Genomic DNA, 23,545 nt, shown 5'->3' with positions numbered 1-23,545 from the left:
TATCGTTGATGTCCAACACATCATGAAGAGGGTTGATGGCAATCTTGTCAAATCCGACTCCCTTATTCTGACCTTCCGTAGCACAAAACTTCCTGAACATGTTAAAGCTGGCTTCCTTCGCCTTAGTGTGAGGCCTTATTTCCCGACCCCAATGCGCTGTTTTAAATGCCAGCGTTTTGGGCATACCACGTTAGGATGTAAAGGCGAAGCGACTTGTGGCAACTGTGGTAAGGCTGCTCATGAAGGAGTTGGTTGCTCGTCTCCGGCTAAATGTATTAATTGCACTTGGAACCACCCTGTTTGGAGTAGGGACTGCCGAATATTTTTAGAGGAACGCAAAGTCCAGGAAATCAAAACAACCAAGCGAATCCCCTATGGTGAGGCCAAGGAGATCTATAAGTCGATGCAACCTCCCACATTTGCTACATCTTTCGCATCCCTGGTTCAGAAGCCTACTCCAAAAGTCGATGCCTCAACGCAGACCGAGATGGTGAGTGTTGGCACTAACACCTGCAGATGTCAGTGCACTTGCAACACAGCCAGTATTTCAGAGCCGGTAGCCCCTACTGGAACGGCAGACAAGGCTATAGTGGCGAACTTGGGCCAGCCCCTGTCGCCTCCAACAGCTGAGGCTGTTCCCAAGCACAGTGCGCCAATTACCACTCCCACATCAGCTCCCCCAAAGCCCACCAAACCACAGAAAGCTCCTGTACCACAGCAACACCGGGTCAAATCCTGTGGTAAACCGTCTGACCATGCGGCTGTTGTTTTACGTGAGGCTTCATCTGATTCTTCACCAGAGTTGATGGAATACGGCGTATGTGTGGGGCAATCAGCTCACCCCACACCTGCCCCTCCACCTGCTGCGGTCTCCCCGCCCTGTCGGAGAGACAGGATGAAGGTGCTACCCCCAACATAGATGGCTCCCATACTTCAGTGGAACTTGTAAGAGTTCAGGACGCATGTGGAGGAACTTCGTCTACTCTCTCAGGGTAGACCACTGTGTCTCTGTCTCCAGGAGACTTATTTCCATCCCTCATACTCCCCTGAGCTGTGAGGCTATACACTCCACAAAAAGGATGACTGTGTGGAGAGAGAGCTAGAGGAGGTGTAGGTATTTTCGTCAGGACGGACTACCACTCCTCGCCTCTCCCGCTTATGACGACTTTACAGACTGTCGCTGTGTCTGTGCAAGTACGTCATCCATTAACTGTCTGTTCACTTTACTTGTCCCCACATGAGGCACTTGATGAAGTGGCCCTCACCGACCTTCTTACACAGCTCCCGCAACCATTCATTATTTGTGGTGATTTTAATGCACAAAATGTGCTTTGGGGCTCTGCAATTACCTGCCCCAGGGGTAGAGCAATTGAGAGGCTTCTCCTGTCATCCTGTGCCTACTTGCTCAATGGAGGACAGAGTAGTCATTTCTGCACAGCGACTGGGTCGTTCTCTGCCATTGATCTCTCGCTTTGCTCCCCAGCTCTTGCCGCCAGTGCTCACTGGGAAGTGGCCGCTGACTTGCATGGCAGTGATCATTTCCCCATCTGGATTCACCTGCCAGATGGCGTGGGCCCCGAAAGGAGACCGCCACGATGGGTTATCATTGGAGCTGACTGGACACTTTATAGCCAGTTGGCCCAATTCAAGCCCTGTGCGACTGTTGAGGTGTGGGTGGATCATATTACCGAAACGGCCCACCACGCCGCTGCAGCATCCATTCCACAGTCCATGGGCCTCCGGAAGAGGCCACCTGTGCCTTGGTGGAATGCCGACTGCCGCTCTGCCATCAGGACCAGGCGTGCGGCTCTACGTCGGTTCAAGTCTCGGCCGACTGCTGAGAATCTTGCAGTATTTCGGGTGGCGAGGGCAAGGTGTCGCCGCATCATTCGTGAGAGCAAGAAGAGGTCATGGCAACAGTTCCTGAACACCATTAATCGTTCCACCAAAAGTTCCATTGTGTGGGAGACCATCAGGAGAATTTCTGGCTGGGGAGGGGGGTGTCCCATAGCTGCTGTACTGAATAACGGCACTCTCCACACGGATCCGTGAGACATTGCCCAGACTATGGCAGCGTATTTTGCTACAGTTACTGCAACAACCAGTCAGGATCCAGATTTCCAGCGTCATAGGGCCGTTGCTGAGAGATGTAGTCTGAACTTCCAGTCCACATCTCATGAAGTTTACAACTGCCCATTTTCTATGTGAGAGCTGGATTCTGCATTGTCTGGAGCTCGTGACACCTCCCCTGGTCACGACAGGGTCCATTACAGTATGCTATGGCACCTCACAATGCGCAACAAAGAAATCCTCCTCGCACTTTTTAATGGAATTTGGGCGTCGGGTCACTTTCCTGACGCGTGGCGTGAGGCAGTTTTAATCCCTTTTTTAAAACCTGGGACAGACCGCACGAGCCCGAGTAGCTACCGTAGTGTTGCCCTCACTAGTTGCATAGGGAAGACCTTGGAGCGGATGGTCAGACGCCGCCTTGTCTGGATGTTAGAATCCCGGCAACTCCTTAATCGCTTTCAGTGTGGGTTTAGGAAGTTTCGTTCCACCTTCGATAACCTGGCCCTACTGGAGGCGGCTATACAACAAGCTTTCCTACGCCGTCATCACCTTCTAGGTGTATTTTTTGACATTGAGAAGGCCTACGATACCACTTGGAGGCGTCTCATCCTGGAGCAACTTCACGAATGGGGTTTTCGGGGTTGTCTTCCTCTTTTTATTCAGTCTTTCCTCTCGCCACGATATTTTAGATATCGAATTGGTGACGTCCTGTCTGATCGCTTTGAGCAGGAGAACGGTGTCCCTCAGGGTAGCGTTTTAAGTGTGACTCTCTTTGCCATCGCTATTAATGGCATTACGTCCATAGTGAAAAGTCCTGTCCAGTGTTCTTTGTTTGTGGATGATTTCTCTTTGTTTTGCTCTTCTTCAAGCCTTGCAACGACAACTCGTCAGTTGCAACTTACTATTAGACGTTTGGATGACTGGGCGCGGATGAGTGGTTTCAAGGTTTCCACCGAGAAGTCTGTATGTGTTCTTTTTAACCGATCTCGTTCGATTTTACCCTTTCCTGAGTTGCGGATGAGGGACACTATTCTCACTTTTAAAGACACGGTGAGGTTTCTGGGGCTCATTTTTGACTCGAAGCTCACGTGGTTACCTCATCTTAAAGACCTGAAACGGCGGTCGCTTAAGCTTTAAGTATTTTAAAATGTCATAGCCACAGTACGTGGGGAGCTGACAGGACTTGTCTGCTCCAGTTTTACAGGGCGTTTGTGCGATGTCGGCTCGATTATGGGTGCACGGTGTATGGGTCTGCGAGGCCTTCTTACTTGAAGATGTTGGACGTTGTGCACCATGAAGGGCTTCGGTTGGCTACTGGTGCATTCCGAACTAGCCCCATACCAAGCCTCTGTGCAGAGGCTGGTGATCCGCCACTTCCTATGCGGCGACGGCTACTTACGGTGCGCCAGGCGTATAAAATTATGTCCACACCATACACCCCTGCATACCCTGCCATTGCTCAGCCTCCTCTGACACCGTTGTTTCATAACCGGCAACAGGCGACACAGCCCTATGGGATTCGCGCACAGAATTGCCTCGCTGCGATGTCTATGGCTGGTCTTCGTGTTTTGCGTCGCCGTTGGAGCAGATCCCCCCCTTGGCTCCTCCGGAGACCCGAACTTATTTTAGATTTGACTAATTTTAAGAAAGATCGCACACCAGATTTTACATTCAAATGTCTGTTTTTTAACATTTTAGATGTGCATCACGGTTTCACTGTCGTGTACACTGATGGCACCAAACAGGAGAACTTCCTTGGCTGTTCTGTAGTGTTCCCTGAAAAAGTTACCCGGATTCGCCTCCCTGCTGAATATACCGTTTTCGCAGCGGAGCTCCACGCGATCCTGAAGGCACTGGATCAGATGAATCGTGTTTGGGGCGATCGATTTCTTCTCTGCTCCGATTCTCTTAGTGCCTTACAATCACTGCAGAACCTGTATCCGACTGAGGCGATGGTCCAGCTGATACATGACGAACTGTACTTGCTCCAACGTCGGGGTACAGAAGTATCCTTCTGCTGGGTGCCTTGTCATGTTGGTATCTGGGGCAATGAACAGGCCGATCGGGCTGCCAAGGAAGGCTGCAGAGAGCAGGGTGTGGTCCAGTGTCCTATTCCCTTGCAGTCAGTCATCGCTGCACTCCACAGGAAGAGCATGGAGTTGTGGGAGGACGAATGGCTGGCGGTGACGACTAATTTACTGCGGTTGATAAAGTCAACCACTCGGCCGTGGCGTTCCTCCTGCCGGTTGCTCGGGCGGGAGGAGGTGGCCCTCACACGTCTTCGGATAGGGCACTGCCCTCTCACACATAGCTTTTTATTACGGCGGGAGGATCCACCGTTTTGTGATGCTTGTGGTGTGCACATCTCTGTCCGGCACATTTTAACAGACTGCATTTTATACCGTGATGCACGTCCAGAAGCACAAGTTGCTGAGGATCTGCCTTCTGTTTTAGCTAATGATGAGACGTGTGTGTCTAGGGTTTTTAAGTTTTGTGATGTGTCTGGACTCTGGCCTAAACTTTTAGGCTGGAGGTTTTAGTGTATTGCAGAGTGGCTGACTCCTCCCCTTTTTTCCTTGCGGTCAGCCAGCCACTTCCATCTGCAACATTGTTTTAGCTTCTTCTATCATTTTCTTCCTGTGTTGTCCATGTTTTACTGCTGACGCTCTGCTTCATCCCACGCTTTGGTGTGGGTGAGCACATGTTTTTTAACAATTGTTACCCATGTTTTCTGTTCCGTTTTATATTCCTGTTCTGTGATTTTTCTTGACACCCGTCTCACTAAGTCACTGAACGGGCGCTGAAGACCTTGCTGTCGTGCGCCCAAAACCCCTCTACTACTACTACTACTAACAGCGCCTGCGAAAATTAAGCCATTTATGCAGTATGTGGTATGCTGTAACTTGTCAGACTGTACATTGCTTGGTGGCACAGTGCGACAGTCACTTGTCGATTGTTTCTGACTCGTGCCCGCACTGTCAGACATCCTGAAAACCGAGTCTGACAATCCTGTTTCGGGTAGAATTCAAAATGCCTGGGAAATACTGTCCTGCAAGCCCTGGATTCAAGATGCAATGCCACGAATTCATATGAGTTGACGTACAGCAACAGCCTTGCGACAACGAGTCGCACCTTTGCGTCTCAGAACTTACTAGGCGTTAGATTATTATAGCATACACTTTTATTCTCTCCGTCTCTTTCTCAGACGTAACCATGGTGCTGCTACTCTGGCCAGATACTCTCTTTCCTTTACCAGATAATCTAGAGAGCTCAGTGGTAAACTAAAAATCTAAAAGTCTTTGGATGGATCCCCGATAAGTCCTGGGATTTTTATCTCTCAGTTATTACTTCTTTTCCTACTGACAATGTTTCTTTATGTGAAAAATGCAGAGTTACACCGTGGTTCTGGGACTGTGTAATACAATATCCAAAGTCAACGTCTGTCTTCAGGAGTTCTAGGAACTGGGATGAGAAAACCTTTTTTGATGTGTGTATTATGTGAATCATGTATGCATGAACACTGCATCGTTTTCTTAACACGACAGGCAGTGCAATATCAAATATACCCGACGCCACCAGGCAGCGACTTTCAATCGAAATGTCCCCGCCTCCCTCTACCGGAATAACATAATGTGTCCACAACTACAGTTTGAGACGCAGGAACGTCGAAATATAGACGAGTGGGTTTGACTGCGAGTCGTGCTCGGAAAACTTTATTTGCTTAAATGGCTTACTGGTATACGCGGTATGAGACAGATCTCTCCTAGTGCTGGATCTCTGAGGATAGTATTTTCAATGTCATTATTTCGCCTATTTTTAACGTGCGAACGGATAACATCACATAGCTTCACACGATTCAGATTGCGTAGTAGTATTCAAGTCATATACCGATCCAACTTTCATGTTGTAGAAATTTCTGTCAAAACCAACCGCGAGAAAGGAAACGAAACCGCCCACACTCGTAGCACAGCACATCATTTTCTTTCTCGCTGAGAATTTAAAAAGAAATAGAGAAAAATGTGTAGCCTATGTCCACCCCTATGCTCATAAGAGTGTCATGTAAAATCTGAAGTAAAGCGACCAAGAACTTCTCGAGATTCTTGCTAACAACATTTCCCTTTTATATATTCGTACAGATAATAGTTCTGTGACGGAACTCTTTACTGGCTATCAAAAAATGACTCATCTAGTCATTTGGCTTCAATTCGCAAAGTACTCATACAACCATTGTTTCAAGATCAATGCTAACTTTTGCGAAGAAATGGTCAGTCTCTTTGGTAGTCATCGTACGGGAGAATAAAATGCGTTGCATAACTTATGGCAATGATACAAAACACGTACAAACATTTCCTGAAACGGGAGTAGCTGCAGGACCTGCCCCTCACATAGGGTGTTACAAAAAGGTACGGGGAAAACTTTCAGGAAACATTCCTCACACACAAAGAAAGAAAGAATGTTATATGGACATGTGTCCGAAAACATTTACTTTCCATGTTAGAGCTCATTTTATTTCTTCTCTTCAAATCACATTAATCATGGAATGGAAACACACAGCAACAGAACGTACCAGCGTGACTTGAATCACTTTGTTACAGGAAATGTTCAAAATGTCCTCCGTTAGCGATGATACATGCATCCACCCTCCGTCGCATGGAATCCCTGATGCGCTGATGCACCCCTGGAGAATGGCATATTGTATCACAGCCGTCCACAATACGAGCACGAAGAGTCTCTACATTTGGTACCGGGGTTGCGTAGACAAGAGCTTTCAAATGCCCCCATAAATGAAAGTCGAGAGGGTTGAGGTCAGGAGAGCGAGAGGGCATGGAATTGGTCCACCTTTAACAATCCATCGGTCACTGAATCTGTTGTTGAGAAGCGTACGAACACTTCGACTGAAATGTGCAGGAGCTCCATCGTGCGTGAACCACATGTTGTGTCGTACTTGTAAATGCACATGTTCTATGAGCACAGGTAGAGTATCCCGTATGAAATCATGATAACGTGCTCCATTGAGCGTAGGTGGAAGAACATGGGGCCCAATCAAGACATCACCAATAATGCCTGCACAAACGTTCACAGAAAATCTGTGTTGATGAAGTGATTGCACAATTGCGTGTGGATTCTCGTTAGCCCACACATGTTGATTGCGAAAATTTACAATTTGATCACGTTGGAATGAAGCCTCATCCGTAAAGAGAACATTTGCACTGAAATGAGGATTGACACATTGTGGGATGAACCATTCGCAGAAGCATACCCGTGGAGGCCAATCAGCTGCTGATAGTGCCTTTACACGCTGTACATGGTACGGAAACAACTAGTTCTCCCGTAGCAGTCTCCATACAGTGACGTGGTCAACGTTACCTTCTTCTCTGACGCTGACATTAGGGTTAACGTCAACTGCACGAAGTATTGCCTCGTCCATTACAGGTGTCCTCGTCGTTCTAGGTCTTCCCCAGTCGCGAGTCATAAGCTGGAATGTTCCGTGCGCCCTAAGACGCCGATCAATTGCTTCGAACGTCTTCCTGTCGGGACACCCTCGTTCTGAAAATCTGTCTCGATACGAAGCTACCGTGCCACGGTTTTGCCCCGTGCTAATTTTTATATCAAATGGGCATCTCCCAACTCCGCATTTGTAAACATTGCACTGACTGCAAAACCACGTTCGTGATGAACAATAACCTGTTGATGCTACGTACTGATGTGCTTGATGCTAGTACTGTAGAGCCATGAGTCGCATGTCAACACAAGCACCGAAGTCAACATTACCAGCCTTCAATTGGGCGTACTGGCAGTGAATCGAGGAATGTTGTTGTTGTTGTGGTCTTCAGTCCTGAGACTGGTTTGATGCAGCTCTCCATGCTAGCCTATCCTGTGCAACCTTCTTCATCTCCCAGTACCTACTGCAATCTACATCCTTCCGAATCTGCTTAGTGTATTCATCTCTTGGTCTCCCTCTACGATTTTTACCCTCCACACTGCCCTCCAATAATAAATTGGTGATCCCTTGATGCCTCAGAACATGTCCTACCAACCGATCGCTTCTTCTGGTCAAGTTGTGCCACAAACTTCTCTTCTCCCCAATCCTATTCAATACTTCCTCATTAGTTATGTGATCCACCCATTTAATCTTCGGGATTCTTCTGTAGCACCACATTTCGAAAGCTTCTATTCTCTTCTTGTCCAAACTATTTATCGTTTGCTTTTGTTTATGTTCATCTTATATCCTCCTTTTAAGACACTATCCATTCCATTCAACTGCTCTTCCAAGTCCTTTGCTGTCTCTGACAGAATTACAATGTCATCGGCGAACTTCAAAGTTTTTATTTCTTCTCCATGGATTTTAATACCTACCCCGAATTTTTCTTTTGTTTGCTTTACTGCTTGCTCAATATACAGATTGAATAACATCGGGGAGAGGCTACATGCCTACCTTACTCCCTTCAGAACCACTGCTTCCCAACTGCCATCTGGTTTCTGTACAAATTGTAAATAGCCTTTCGCTCCCTGTATTTTACCCCTGCCACCTTTAGAATTTGAAAGAGAGTATTCCAGTCAACATTGTCAAAAGCTTTCTCTAAGTGTAGTAATGCTAGAAATGTAGTTTTCCCTTTCCTTAATCTTTCTTCTAAGATAAGTCGTAAGGTCAGTATTGCCTCACGTGTTCCAGTTTTTCTACGGAATCCAAACTGATCTTCCCCGAGGTCGCCTTCTACTAGTTTTTCCATTCGTCTGTAAAGAATTCGTGTTAGTATTTTGCAGCTGTGGCTTATTAAACTGACTGTTCGGTAATTTTCACATCTGTCAACACCTGCTTTCTTTGGGATTGGAATTATTATATTCTTCTTGGAGTCTGTGGTTCTTTCGCCTGTTTCATACATCTTATTCACCAGATGGTAGAGTTTTGTCAGGACTGGCTCTCCCAAGGCCGTCAGTAGTTCCAATGGAATGTTGTCTACTCCGGGGTCCTTGTTTCGACTCAGGTCTTTCAGTGCTCTGTCAAACTCTTCAAGTAGTATCATATCTCCCATTTCATCTTCATCCACATCCTCTTCCATTTCCATAATATTGTCCTCAAGTACATCGCCCTTGTAGAGACCCTCTATATACTCATGCCACCTTCTGCTTTCCCTTCTTTGCTTAGAACTGGGTTTCCATCTGAGCTCTTGATGTTCATACAATTGGTTCTCTTATCTCCAAAGGTCTCTTTAATTTTCCTGTAGGCAGTATCTATCTTACCCCTAGTGAGATAAGCCTCTACATCCTTACATTTGTCCTCTAGCCATCCCTGCTTAGCCATTTTGAACTTCCTGTCGATCTCATTTTTGAGACGTTTGTATTCCTTTTTGCCTGCTTCATTTACTGCATTTTTATATTTTCTGCTTTTATCAATTAAATTCAATATTTCTTCTGTTACCCAAGGATTTCTACTAGTCCTCGTCTTTTTACCTACTTGATCCTCTGCTGCCTTTACTACTTCATCCCACAAAGGTATCCATTCTTCTTCTACTGTATTTCTCTCCCCCATTCCTGTCAATTTTTTCCTTACGCTCTCCCTGAAACTCTGTACAACCTCTGGTTCTTTCAGTTTATCCAAATGCCATCTCCTTAAATTTCCACCATTTTGCAGTTTCTTCAGTTTTGATCTACAGATCATAACCAATAGATAGTGATCAGAGTCCACATATGCCCCTGGGAATGTCTTACAATTTAAAACCTGGTTAATAAATCTCTGTCTTACCATTATATAATGTATCTGATACCTTTTAGTATCTCCAGGGTTCTTCCATGTATACAACCTTCTTTCATGATTCTTAAACCAAGTATTAACTATGATTAAATTGTGCTCTGTGCAAAATTCTACCAGGCGGGTTCCTCTTTCATTTCTTAGCCCCAATCCATATTCTCCTACTACGTTTCCTTCTCTCTCATTTCCTACTGCCGAATTCCAGTCACCCATGACTATTAAATTTTCGTCACCCTTCACTATATGAATAATTTCTTTTATTTCATCATACATTTCTTCAATTTCTTCGTCATCTGCAGAGCTAGTTGGCATATAAACTTGTACTACTGTAGTAGGTGTGGGCTTCGTATCTATCTCGGCCAAATAATGCATTCACTATGCTGTTTGTAGTAGCTTACCCGCATTCCTATATCCCATTCATTATTAACCTACTCCTGCATTACCCCGATTTGATTTTGTGTTTGTAACCCTGTAGTCACCTGTCCAGAAGTCTTGTTCCTCCTGCCACCGAACTTCACTAATTCCCACTATATCTAACTTTAACCTATCCATTTCGCTTTTTAAATTTTCTAACCTACCTGCCCGATTAAGGGATCTGACATTCCACGCTCCGATCCGTAGAACGCCAGTTTTCTTTCTGCTGATAACGACATCTTCTTGACTAGTCCCCGCCCGGAGATCCGAATGCGGGACTATTTTACCTCCGGAATATTTTACCCAAGAGGACGCCATGATCATTTAATCATACAGTAAAGCTGCATGCCCTCTGGAAAAACTACGGCCGTAGTTTCCCCTTGCTTTCAGCCGTTCGCAGTACCAGCACAGCAAGGCCATTTTGGTTATTGCTACAAGGCTAGATCAGTCAGTCATCCAGACTGTTGCCCTTGCAACTACTGAAAAGGCTGCTGCCCCTCTTCAGGAACAACACGTTTGTCTGGCCTCTCAACAGATACCCCTCCGTTGTGGTTACACCTACGGTACGGCTATCTGTATCGCTGAGGCACGCAAGCCTCCCCACCAACGGCAAGGTCCATTGTTCATGGGGGGAGGAATCGAGGAAGTACAGTACATACTGACGAAACTAAAATGAGCTCTAACGTGGAAATTAAGCGTTTCCGGACACATGTCCACATAACATCTCTTCTTTATTTGTGTGTGAAGAATGTTTGCTGAAAGTTTGGACATATCTTTTTGTAACACCCTGTAGAAGGGTGTGTGGCTATCGAGTTGTTACGTATGACGGACAACCTCAAACGTGCGCTCTATGTAACTGCTCTGAGCCCATGCGGAATGAGTGCAGTAAAAGCCGCGTCCCGCTGATGCCGACTTCAGAGGTTACTATTCCTGGCCCGACGGCTAGCCTCAAGTAAACGCTGCCGCCGCATCGATGGCACGCCGCAGTACCGTCAACAGCAGGGCTGGGAGAGGCTCCTGTGTCACTGGCGGTAATGAGGAAACAAATGAATTATCCGGTAACACAAAGTCTGTCAGGTATACAGCAGACAATTCTAAACACCACAGAAAGTGAAATCGCACTACGCTCTTCGCTTTTGTACCTCGAAGAGCTGACGATTTCAGATAAGTCAGCAATGGATATTGGAGGTACGCCAGACCCACGTACAGAGATAAATGAACAACAAACGTAAATGAGGTCGGAAAAAAAGAGAAGTGGAAAAAGCCAATCGAGAAGGACACCAAAGTGTACAGAAAGTAGATACATGCAAACAATCTAAAGTTGTAAATGTAACTGTGAAAGAACCAAAGATCGAACTTCACAATGACACCTCCAAAAGAAATTCCGATGAAAAGAAGGAACACACGTCGTCTGAGCATTCCCCCATCAGCTCAACAGAAAAATCGTCTGACATGTCTCCTGCGAGATCCTGAAGGAGAAAAACGAACGCCAAAAAGCAGAGACTGGCACACGAAACCGCAGAGAGTTTGGCGCCTTCTTTAAGAGAGAAACTCAGGTCCATACTGGAGCAAGACAAGACAATGGAAGACTCTACAACAGAAAATGCCAATGAGCGCTCTGCAGGAAGCAAAAGTCTGATGAATTCTGAAAATGGACAACAATCGTTACATAACTAGATCGGAAACAAATCTGGAGAAACAGGAGACGAACCCCTAATTAGTCGAAGTACTGCCGGCACGGTAGCTCAGCGTGTTGGGCCACAGGGATAGCTGCCCTCTGTAGTAAAAAAACTGAGTTAATCGATCAACAACGAACTTAAACGCATGTCTTACGACGTCCACCCCGAGCAGATGAAACGAACGAAAGCGAACAAAATGAGACAAAGAAAGTCAAAGTACGTCAGAGACAAGGTTAGACTGGGCAGACGTTGGAGAAGAACGAACAGACAAAGATATAGACAACAGGATATATTTTTTTATTTAAAGAGTGCCAAGAGCTGTAGAAAGAAGGAAAACTGAAGAAGAAATTAAAGGAAAAATGCAGAGATCTTTATGAATGCTTCGACTTCAGATGAATAACACATTTATATATTTATTTATTTATTTATTGTTCCGTGGGACTAAATTAAGGAGAAGTCTCCATGGTCATGGAACGATTCAATACATGAAATGATAACACGATATTAGAAACAGATAAAATGAAATATATAAAAAAAACTTATTCAGGTACCGAGTCGTAAGTTTAAATAAAGAAAATCAACAATGTAACGCTGGAATTTGCTTTTAGCTCTTCCAGGAGCTGCTCAACAGAATAGAGGGAGTGAGCCATGAGGAAACTCTTCAGTTTAGACTTAAAAGAGTTTGGGCTACTGCTAAGATCTTTTGAGTTCTTGTGGTAGCTTATTGAAAATGGGTGTAGCAGAATACTGCACTCCTTTCTGCACAAGAGTCAAGAAAGTGCATTCCACATGCAGATTCGATTTCTGCCTAGTATTTACTGTGTGAAAGCTGCTAACTCTTGGGAATAGGCTAATATTGCTAACATCAAACTACATTAAAGAAAATATACACTGTGAGGGCAATGTCAGAATTCCCAGACTATTGAATAGGGGTCGACAAGAGGTTCTCGAACTTACACCACATATAGCTCGAACAGCCCGTTTTTAGCCAAAAATACCCTTTTTTAATCAGAAGAATTACCTCCAAAAATAATACCATACGACATAAGCGTATGAAAATATGCGAAGTAGACTACTTTTAGTGTTGTAGTGTCACTTATTTCAGATACTGTTCTAAAGGTAAATAAAGCAGCATTTAGATTCTGAACAAGATCCTGGACAAGGGCATTCCACAACAGCTTACTGTCTATCCGAACGCCTAGGAACTTGAACTGTTCCGTCTCGCTTATAATATGCCCATTTTCTCCGATCAAAATACCGGTTCTTGTTGAATTGTGAGTTAGAAACTATAAAAACTGAGTCTTACTGTGACATAGAATCAAATTATTTTCCACATGCCACGAACTTATTTCATGAACTACATTATTTGGTACTGTTTGAATATTACACACAAGATCCTTCACTACCAAACTGGTGTCATCAGCAAACATAAATATTTTTGAATCATCTGTAATACTAGAAGGCATATCATTTGTATAAATAAGAAACAGCTGTGGCCCCAGCACCGACCCTTGGAGAACGTTCCACTTAAAAGTGCCCCATTGGGACTGAACATCACTACCACTCTCAGTATTGCGGAGAATTACCTTCTGCTTTCTGTTCTTAAAGTAAGAGGCGAACCAATTGTAGGCTACTCCCCTCACTCCATAATGGTCCAACTTCTGCAGTAATATTTTGTGGTCAACACAGTCAAAAGCCTTCGTTATATCAAAGAAAACACCTAGAGTTCGCAACCTGTTATTTAATCCGTCCAAAACCTCACAGAGAAAAGAGGATATAGCATTTTCAGTTGTTAAACCATTTCTAAAACCAAACTGAACATTTGACAGCAAATTATGTGAATTTAAGTGCTCCAGTAACCTTGTATATACAACCTTCTCGCTAACTTTAGCAAACACCGATGGCATAGAAATAGGTCTGTAATCGTCAATATTATCCCTGTCTCCCTTTTTATAAACTGGCTTCACTAGCGAGTACTGTAATCGGTCAGGAAACCGACCACTTCTAAAGGAAAAGTTACAGATGTGGCTAAGTACTGGGCTAACATACATAGAACAATACTTCAGTAATCTGCTGGACAATCCGTCATATCCATGAGAGTTCTTGGTCTTTAGTGATTTAATTATTAACTCAATCTCCCTCTTGTCAGTATCATGGAGGAGCATTTCAGGTAACAGTCTCCGACACTTTTTTCTAAGAGCGCTATATGATTCCCTGCTGGGACTAGGTTTCCATTTAGTTCACCTGCTACATTCAGAAAGTGATTATTAAATACTGCACATATATGCGACTTATCAGTAACACGGACATTCCCACTACGCACTGATTCTATATCCTCGACCTGTCTCTGCAGACCAGCCACTTCCTTTACGACTGACCATATAGTTTTAAATTTATCCTGATACTTAGCTATTCTATCTGCATACCACATACTTTTTACCTTCCTAATAACAGTTTTAAGCACCTTACAATACTGTTTGTAATGGGCTGCTCCATTTAGATTCTGACTATTTCTAACGTTTTGATATAATTGCCACTTTGTTCTACAAGATATTCTTATCCCTCTAGTCAGCCACCCAGGCTGCCTGTTTGTGCTAGTACCCTGTTTTGTACGATCTAACGGAAAGCAACTTTCAAAGATCACAAGAAAAGCCTTGAGAAAAGCATTATATTTATCGTCTACTGTATCAGCGCTATAAACATCTTGCCACTCTTGTTCCTTGATAAGGTTTACAAAGGTCTCTACAGCAACTGGATCAGCTTTCCTAAACAGCTGATGAATATATTTAACACGTGTTGCAGAACAAAAATTTTTTAGAGTTAAAATTTGTGCATCATGATCTGAAAGGCCATTCACCTGTTTGCTAAAAGAATGCCCTTCTAGTAGTGAGGAATGAACAGAAATGTTTTCTATGGTTGTTCTACTGTTCCCTCGCACTCTCGCTGGAAGGAATACGGTTTGCATAAGATTATATGAATTAAGGAGGTCTATCAGCATCCTCTTCCTTGCACAATCACTTATACAATTAACATTGAAGTCACCACATATAACAAACTTTTTGTATTTCATATAAAGTGAACCAAGAACCTTCTCTAGCTTTAGCAAAAATGTTGTGAAATCGGAGTCTGGGGATCTATTAATAACAACAGTTATTCAAACACCTTTTCAGTGCAGTACTTTGAAACATCAATTGACTCAAATGGAATGCTGTTTTCCATATACATGGCTACTCCCCCACACCGCAAAGAGCTCCTCGAAAAGCTCCCAGCCAACCTGTATCCTGCTAAAGGAAGCCTCTGAATTATCTCCTTACTTAAGAAGTGTTCAGATATACCAATAATTTCAGAGTCAACATCTATAAGCAATTCACTAACTTTATCTCTAATACATTCTGATGGAACAAACTTATAATGTGAGTACCTTGAATATAAATGAAATACAAATTGCAATTAAAGTAGCTCTCCTTAAAACTTGTTTATGTCAGTCAGACACCGAAATAGTACTTTTAAAAGAAGTCAGTATTAGGGATCTGTATGTAGCTGGCTACAATAAAATTTTAAACATAGCTCATGAGCACAACTCTGGGACAGTTATCCTTGGCAGGGAAAGAACTCAAATGAAAGATGTCTCTTTTTTAGAATCGAGGAACGGCATAGACGTAAAATTTTTAATACAGCTTTTATTACTATCTAAACGGAGAGCGATGTGGATGAGAAACACAACTGAATTTCATTTTACTCTTGTATACGCACCCTCTACGAGCAACCAATGTCACAAGATATTTTAATGCATATTAGCAGACCAAAGCCAAGGTTCTAAATATCAAGAGATCAAAGCTAGAGGACTTAAAAATAAGTTCACACACACAAAACTGTTACAGAAGACGAAAGTACCACAATATATTATCTCATAAGACATGAACAACAAAGGAGAAGAAATTTTATTGAGTACCTCCGAGCGGAGGACACGAGAGATCTGATACATCAAAAAGCTATTATGAATGAGTATTTTCGAATTTGTGATACACTCTACAGTCAAAAGTGGGTTGAGGACAATGTGGTGAGACATTTTTTATCCATATCTGGAGTCGCAGACACAATAACAGAACAGGGTAACCTAAATATGACAGTGGAAATACCCACAGAAGAAGTTTTAGATACACAGAAGTCATCACCTCCTAAAGAGTCACCAGGCCCTGATAGATTGCCATTAGAATTTCATAGAACATATTGGCATACGACAGGAATAATATTTACTGAAATTATAAATGAAGTCTTGAAAGGAGAGGCTGTCCCTATAGGCTTTAAACAGAGTGTCATTGTGCTTCTTCTAAAAAGAAGGAACACAAAAATAAAGGATATAACTAAAATGAGACCTATCAGCCTAATGAACTCAGATCACAAAAAAAAGAAACAGCGAGGGTTGTCAATGAGAGACTAAGCCCAGTCTTAGAAAAGATCATTGGATGCCATCAAACTTGTCTTCCAGGGTGTAGCATATTCAAGACTGTAAGTGAATACAGGGGCATCGTCGTAATCTTTCCAAACAGAATATGGCGGTCTTGCTTTTATAGACTTTGCAAAAGCGTTCAACAGAGTAAACCACGGATACCTTTTCCAAACATTGACGTACATGGGACTAACTACTAGTAAAGTGAACGTGTTAGCTAACAGATTAACAGGTATCAAATCAAAGGTTTCACTGAATGGACAGTATAGTAAGGACATTTTGATTGGAATAGTCTCGCAGGGGAGTCAGTTACCAACGATGCTGTACGTTGTAGCACTGGAAGCTCTTATGAGACCTTTAAATGACGCACTAGATGGCAGATCAGTCTCAGATCGGAAGGAAGTTAGTAACGCGTACGCTGACGACGCTTGTTTGATAATAAGAAGCAACGATGACGCTGTTCGTATAATAGAAAATTTACTGCTTTACTGCAACGCAACGCGTGTAAAAGTTAATGAGGCGAAGAGCTCATTTTTAAATTTTACGGTCTCAAAAACGTTCAGATTGCTTGGGCCAAACGCGTAGAGCAGCATGCAGTCTTGGGTGTAACACTTTATAGCTGGCCCCTTCGAACAATAACATCGAATCGTAAAAAAGTGTTAGACAGAATTTGTGGCACCCTGAAATTAAATCATATGAGAGATCTAAAGATAAAGAAAAAATTAAAATCATCAGTTGTGCAGTTCTCTCAAAAGCGATGTGTGTGGCAAATTTTACTCATCCTAAAGAAATAAAAAAAGTTAATATGACAACTGTTTATCGCTACATTGTGCAAGGACAAATTTTTAGATTTGCAGCAGCAATAATAACCTTAGAAACGTTCTATCTCTGTTCGTTCATTGTGTTCTGTTTTTTTTTTTTTTTTTTTTTTTTTTTTTTTAACATGAGTGTATCTCATAACAGCTGAAGTCGCCCCATTTCAGTGCACTATAATTCATAAAAACAGGGCATTGCAATATCGTATTCGATTAAAATGTCCTCCCGCGTACTGGAATTACATAATGTGTGTACGAGTACAGCTTGTGACGCAGCAATGACGACATGTTATAGTTTGGGTTCGGCCGTGAGTCGTGTTCGGAAACGCTGATTCGCTTAAATTGAATGGATAAAACAGTTTTGATCATTGATATACGGAGTGTGGGAGAGACTTCTTATCATAGATGTATGATGATAGTAGCTTCAATGACATTAACTAGCCTAGTTTTAAACTGGAAGTCTAGCATTACAAAGTTTCACAGGATTCAGATTGCGTAATGTCGTTATAATCGTAAACCAATCCAACTTTCGTTATATACAGGTTTCTACTAAAACTGACTGCGAGAAAGAAAACGAAACCGCCCAGTATCACAGCACAGTATTTTCTTTCTCGTACTCCCTCTCTCTCTCTCTCTAATTCTCTATTTGGAACTCTCCGATACTCCATCATTTCCTAGCCATAACTGACGTAATTTTGTTACGAAATCTGTACACAGGGTTGCGTCTGAGCTAAAGGAATTTTCTCTTCACACTTCCTTCATTCAAGTACAAAATGTCGCAAAACGATGGGTCCTCACGACTCGCAAAATATACTAATACTGTATGAAAAAGATTGACCTTTCGAAGAAAGTACTGTATCTGTAACAAGGCAGCATTATACGAAATAATGGACTGTATTCGCAGTTGCGAATGCGAACAAGCATGTGCTGTATAAGGGGCTAACGGCAATGAAAATTCGTGTCGGACCGAGACTCGAAGCCGGTTTTCGCACTTTACATGAGCGGTCGCCATAGCCCAGTGGTTTCCGATATTTTTGAGACTACTACCCCCGAGCGAGCTCATGTAGAAACCAATACCCCCAACACAGTGTAGTGTCTAACTAAATTTGAGAGAGGAAAAAAGGTAGCAAGACGCAGTTATTCACAAACGAGCAAGAGAAAAGTCATTCAAAATACACGAAAACAATAAAACACGCTCAGAACAATCCAAATTGAGCAAGGATGACACAGTTTAGTAATCTAGACCTGTGGACAATTTCCATTGGCAGCCATAGGACTCAAGCAGTGTAATTTGCAAGGAAAATTATAAGGAAGAAACTCACTGGCGATGTCGCAATTGTGATGAAACATGTGTGGGTAGTAAGACAAAACAGTTGTACGCTTGCAAAAAGGCGGATCCATCCTTAATTCATACTCCTTAGAAAAAAAATTTGAACGTTCCCTTCCTAAAAAAAACACCCTTAACTCCTCCCGAACAGGCCATGAAGGCCCAACGGTACCGACCAGCCGCCGTGTCCTCCTCAGCCCACAGGCGTCACTGGCTGCGGATATGGAGGGGCATGTGGTCAGCACACCGCTCTCTCAGCCGTATGTCTGTTTTCGAGATCGGAGCTACTACTTCTCAATCCAGCAGCTCCTCAGTTTGCCTCACAAGGGTTGGGTGGACCTCGTTTGCCAACAGCGTTCATCAGACCGGATGGCCACCCATCCAGGTGCTAGCCCAATCCATCAGCTCTTAACTTTGGTGATATGATGGGAACCGTGTTACCATTGCGGCAAGGCCGTTGACTCCAATTCTTAAAATTACAAGGAAATACACATTTTATTAACATTCAACAAATAAAACTGTCTAGTTTTTGTAAGTGTTCTACTAATCCAAGGAATAAAGAAGGTCTATGAGACGGTTGGTACTGCATATTTTAACAATGTTTTTTATATTCGGTTTGGTCTCAGCTAGTGCACATCGTAAATCGTGTTCCAAGTTCAGTCGTTTCATTGCTTTTGTTTTCGTTGCCACCATAGCCACAAATCCAATTTCACACATATTTTTCTCTTAATAACGAATAATAGTCACCCAGATTTCTTCAAAACGTTGCCAGTTCCGTTTTGGAGAAACCTATTTTCAGTGTGTTGTCTTCGCGTAGTCCAAGAAATTTTGCTTTGGCTCGAATTTCACTATCTGAAAATATACCATCTTTCACTGAAAACGGTCTTACAGCCCAGGAATTTACTTGTCGAATCTACAGTGTAGGAAATTAATTACTGATAGTATTTATTACTGGTGGTAAGTGCTGACTTATTTCATTGATGAATGAGCATTTTTCACTGTAGGCATCGAGTTATTACTGTCAATTCTGGGAACATCGAAATGTCTTGAAATTCAGCGCTGGGTTGGTGAAGCTCCAACCTCCGAAGAAAACTGGCAACTTTATCTTGTGCCGTTAAAATATTCGTCATATTTCGTTGGAAGCCGAGGTTAAGCGTATTGATTTCCGCAAAGAAATCTTCAAGATGTTCCACTTTGGAAATAAATACATTATCTGTTATTTTGGCATGTAAATATTTCTCTTTTTCCATCCTCGTCCTTTTCAATAAGAGAGCAATTTGCGGTCGGAGCTCAAGTATTCTATGCAGCACCTTGCCACGTGACAGCCACCGAACTTCTGTGTGAAACTAGAGCTCATCGAATTTCACTCCAGTCTCTTTGCACAACTCTTTGAGAACTCTTGTCTTTGTTGCACTACCTCGGATATAGTTTACAATCTTCTATTTGAATGAGTACATTCGACAAATCAGGTGGAAATGTTTTCGCTGCCAAAGCATAGCGATGTATACTGCAGTGGCTAAATGTTGCGTTTGGAGCAACTTCTTTCAGCAATCTTTGGAATACAGAGCGAACGCCCAAGATAGAAGGTGCTCCGTCTGTACATACACTCATAAACTTTGACCACTGTAACTTAATTCCTTCAATAAAATTCTTTACTGAACGAAAAACTTCCTCATCACGTGTAGTACGTCCAATGATTCCGCGTACAAGTATTCTTCTTCCAGGCCATCGTCTTTTATGCACTGAACATAGAAAAGCAGCTGCAAACAAGATGCAATGTCAGTCGTTTCATCTAATTGCAGTACAAAGAAATTACTTTATCTGATTTTGTTGTGTACTGTGCAAAAATAACCAGGTTCATGTCCTCATCGTGTTGTTGAAAGGAGATTGCTTTTTTATTTTTGCAAACATACTTAGGTACTGCCTCTGCCTTCTATTCAGCTGCACTTGGACGTAATCTCAGAATCGTCAATATAGTGTTGCTATAATTTATTCATCATAAGTTGAACATGGATGTCAGAATTACTTTTGCTGTACTTTGTACGTTGTAAATTTAACAAAAAAATGTTCAAATGTGTGTGTAATCTTATGGGGCTTAACTGCTAAGGTCATCAGTCCCTAAGCTTACACACTGCTCAACCTAAATTACCCTAAGGACAAACACACACCCCCATACCCGAGGGAGGACTCAAACCTCCGCCGGTACCAGCCACACAGTCCATGACTGCAGTGTCTGAGACAGCTCGGCTAATCCCGCACGGTGTAAGGTAAACACGAATGCTAAAATTGCTCTATATAAGTTAAGTAAACCTTCATCAATATGAAGACTGTTTTCAACACCACAGTGGTTTGCTACGCCTGGTGCTATTGGAGGTACTATGTCCTCGCTTCCTCCGTCTTTTGAACTGACTTACCCAGCCAGCTATCGTGGATTTCGAACCACGGTGTAACTCTGTATTTTTCACATAAAGAAGCATTGTCAGTAGGAAAAGAAGTAATAAGTTAGAGATAAAAATCCTAGGACTGATCGGGGATCCATTCCAAGACTTTTAGATTTTTAGTTTACCACTGAGCTCTCTAGATTATCTGGTAAAGGAAAGAGAATATCTGGCCAGAGTAGTAGCACGATGGTTACGTCTGAGAAAGAGACGGAGAGAATAAAAGCGTATGCTGCAATAATCTAACGCCTAGTACGTTCTGAGACGCAAAGGTGCGACTCGCTGTCGCAAGGCTGTTGCTGTACGTCAACTCATATGAATTCATGGCATTGCATCTTGAATCCAGGGCTTGCAGGACAGTATTTCCAGGCATTTTGAATTCTACCCGAAACAGGATTGTCAGACTCGGTGTTCAGGATGACTGACAGTGCGGACACCAGTCAGAGACAATCGACAAGTTACAGCATACCACATACTGCATAAATGGCTTAATTTTCGCAGGTGCAGTTACCCAGTGAGTGTTTATACAGGGTGGTACAAAAAAGGTACGGCCAAACTTTCAGGAAACATTTCTCACACACAAATAAAGAAAAGACGTTATGTGGGCATGTGTCCGGAAACGCTTAATTTCCATGTTAGAGCTCATTTTAGTTTCGTCAGTATGTACTGTACTTCCTCGATTCACCGCCATGATGTAATACGGGATTTTCTCTGCCTGCGCTGCTAGAACATGTGCCTTTACAAGTACGACACAACATGTGGTTCATGACCGATGGAGCTCCTGCACATTTCAGTCGAAGGGTGACCGATGGATTGGTAGAGGTGGACCAATTCCATGGCCTCCACGCTCTCCTAACCTCAACCCTCTTGACTTTCATTTATGGTGGCATTTGAAAGCTCTTGTCTACGCAACACCGGTACCAAATGTAGAGACTCTTCGTGCTCGTTTTGTGGACGGCTGTGATACAATACACCATTATCCAGGGCTGCATCAGCGCATCAGGGATTCCATGCGACGGAGGGTGGATGCATGTATCCTCGCTAACGGAGGACATTTTTAACATTTCCTGTAACAAAGTGTTAGAAGTCACGCTGATACGCTCTGTTGCTGTGTGTTTCCATTCCATGATTAATGTGATTTGAAGAGAAGAAACAAAATGAGCTCTAACATACAAGGATACACATAACATGATTCCAGAATGAGATTTTCACTCTGCAACGGAGTGTGCGCTGATATGAAACTTCCTGGCAGATTAAAACTGTGTGCCCGACCGAGACTCGAACTCGGGACCTTTGCCTTTCGCGGGCAAGTGCTCTACCAACTGAGCTACCGAAGCACGACTCACGTCCGGTACTCACAGCTTTACTTCTGCCAGTATCCGTCTCCTACCTTCCAAACTTTACAGAAGCTCTTCTGCGAAACTTGCAGAACTAGCACTCCTGAAAGAAAGGATATTGCAGAGACATGGCTTAGCCACAGCCTGGGGGATGTTTCCAGAATGAGATTTTCACTCTACACCGGAGTGTGCGCTGATATGAAACTTCCTGGCAGATTAAAACTGTGTGCCCGACCGAGACTCGAACTCGGGACCTTTGCCTTTCGCGGGCAAGTGCTCTACCAACTGAGCTACCGAAGCACGACTCACGTCCGGTACTCACAGCTTTACTTCTGCCAGTATCCGTCTCCTACCTTCCAAACTTTACAGAAGCTCTTCTGCGAAACTTGCAGAACTAGCACTCCTGAAAGAAAGGATATTGCAGAGACATGGCTTAGCCACAGCCTGGGGGATGTTTCCAGAATGAGATTTTCACTCTGCAGCGGAGTGTGCGCTGATATGAAACTTCCTGGCAGATTAAAACTGTGTGCCCGACCGAGACTCGAACTCGGGACCTTTGCCTTTCGCGGGCAAGTGCTCTACCAACTGAGCTACCGAAGCACGACTCACGTCCAGTACTCACAGCTTTACTTCTGCCAGTATCCGTCTCCTACCTTCCAAACTTTACAGAAGCTCTTCTGCGAAACTTGGTAGAGCACTTGCCCGCGAAAGGCAAAGGTCCCGAGTTCGAGTCTCGGTCGGACACACTGTTTTAATCTGCCAGGAAGTTTCATATCAGCGCACACTCCGCTGCAGAGTGAAAATCTCATTCTGGAAACATCCCCCAGGCTGTGGCTAAGCCATGTCTCTGCAATATTCTTTCTTTCAGGAGTGCTAGTTCTGCAAGTTTCGCAGAAGAGCTTCTGTAAAGTTTGGAAGGTAGGAGACGGATACTGGCAGAAGTAAAGCTGTGAGTACCGGACGTGAGTCGTGCTTCGGTAGCTCAGTTGGTAGAGCACTTGCCCGCGAAAGGCAAAGGTCCCGAGTTCGAGTCTCGGTCGGGCACACAGTTTTAATCTGCCAGGAAGTTTCATACACATAACATATTTTCTTTCTTTGTGCGTGGGGAATGTTACCTGAAAGTTTGGCCGTACCTTTTTGTAACACCCTGTATACGCTATGCGTTTCCGGACACATGTCCACATAACATATTTTCTTTCTTTGTGTGTGAGGAATGTTTCCTGAAAGTTTGGCCGTACCTTTTTTGTAACACCCTATGTGAGGGG

General features: G+C 43.5%; 1 non-coding gene across 1 annotated transcript; it reads left to right on the top strand.

Annotated features, from left to right (window-relative positions):
• The first annotated feature begins 23,250 nt into the window (after positions 1-23,250).
• Trnas-cga (transfer RNA serine (anticodon CGA)) lies at positions 23,251-23,325 on the top strand. Its single transcript has one exon. It is a non-coding gene; the product is annotated as a tRNA-Ser (tRNA).
• Positions 23,326-23,545: the final 220 nt, after the last annotated feature.

Source organism: Schistocerca gregaria, chromosome X (assembly GCF_023897955.1).
Source record: "Schistocerca gregaria isolate iqSchGreg1 chromosome X, iqSchGreg1.2, whole genome shotgun sequence".
Classification (NCBI taxonomy): Eukaryota; Metazoa; Arthropoda; class Insecta; order Orthoptera; family Acrididae; genus Schistocerca; species Schistocerca gregaria.
Note: the sequence above shows the minus strand (reverse complement) of the source record. Positions and strands in the feature narration are given on the sequence as shown.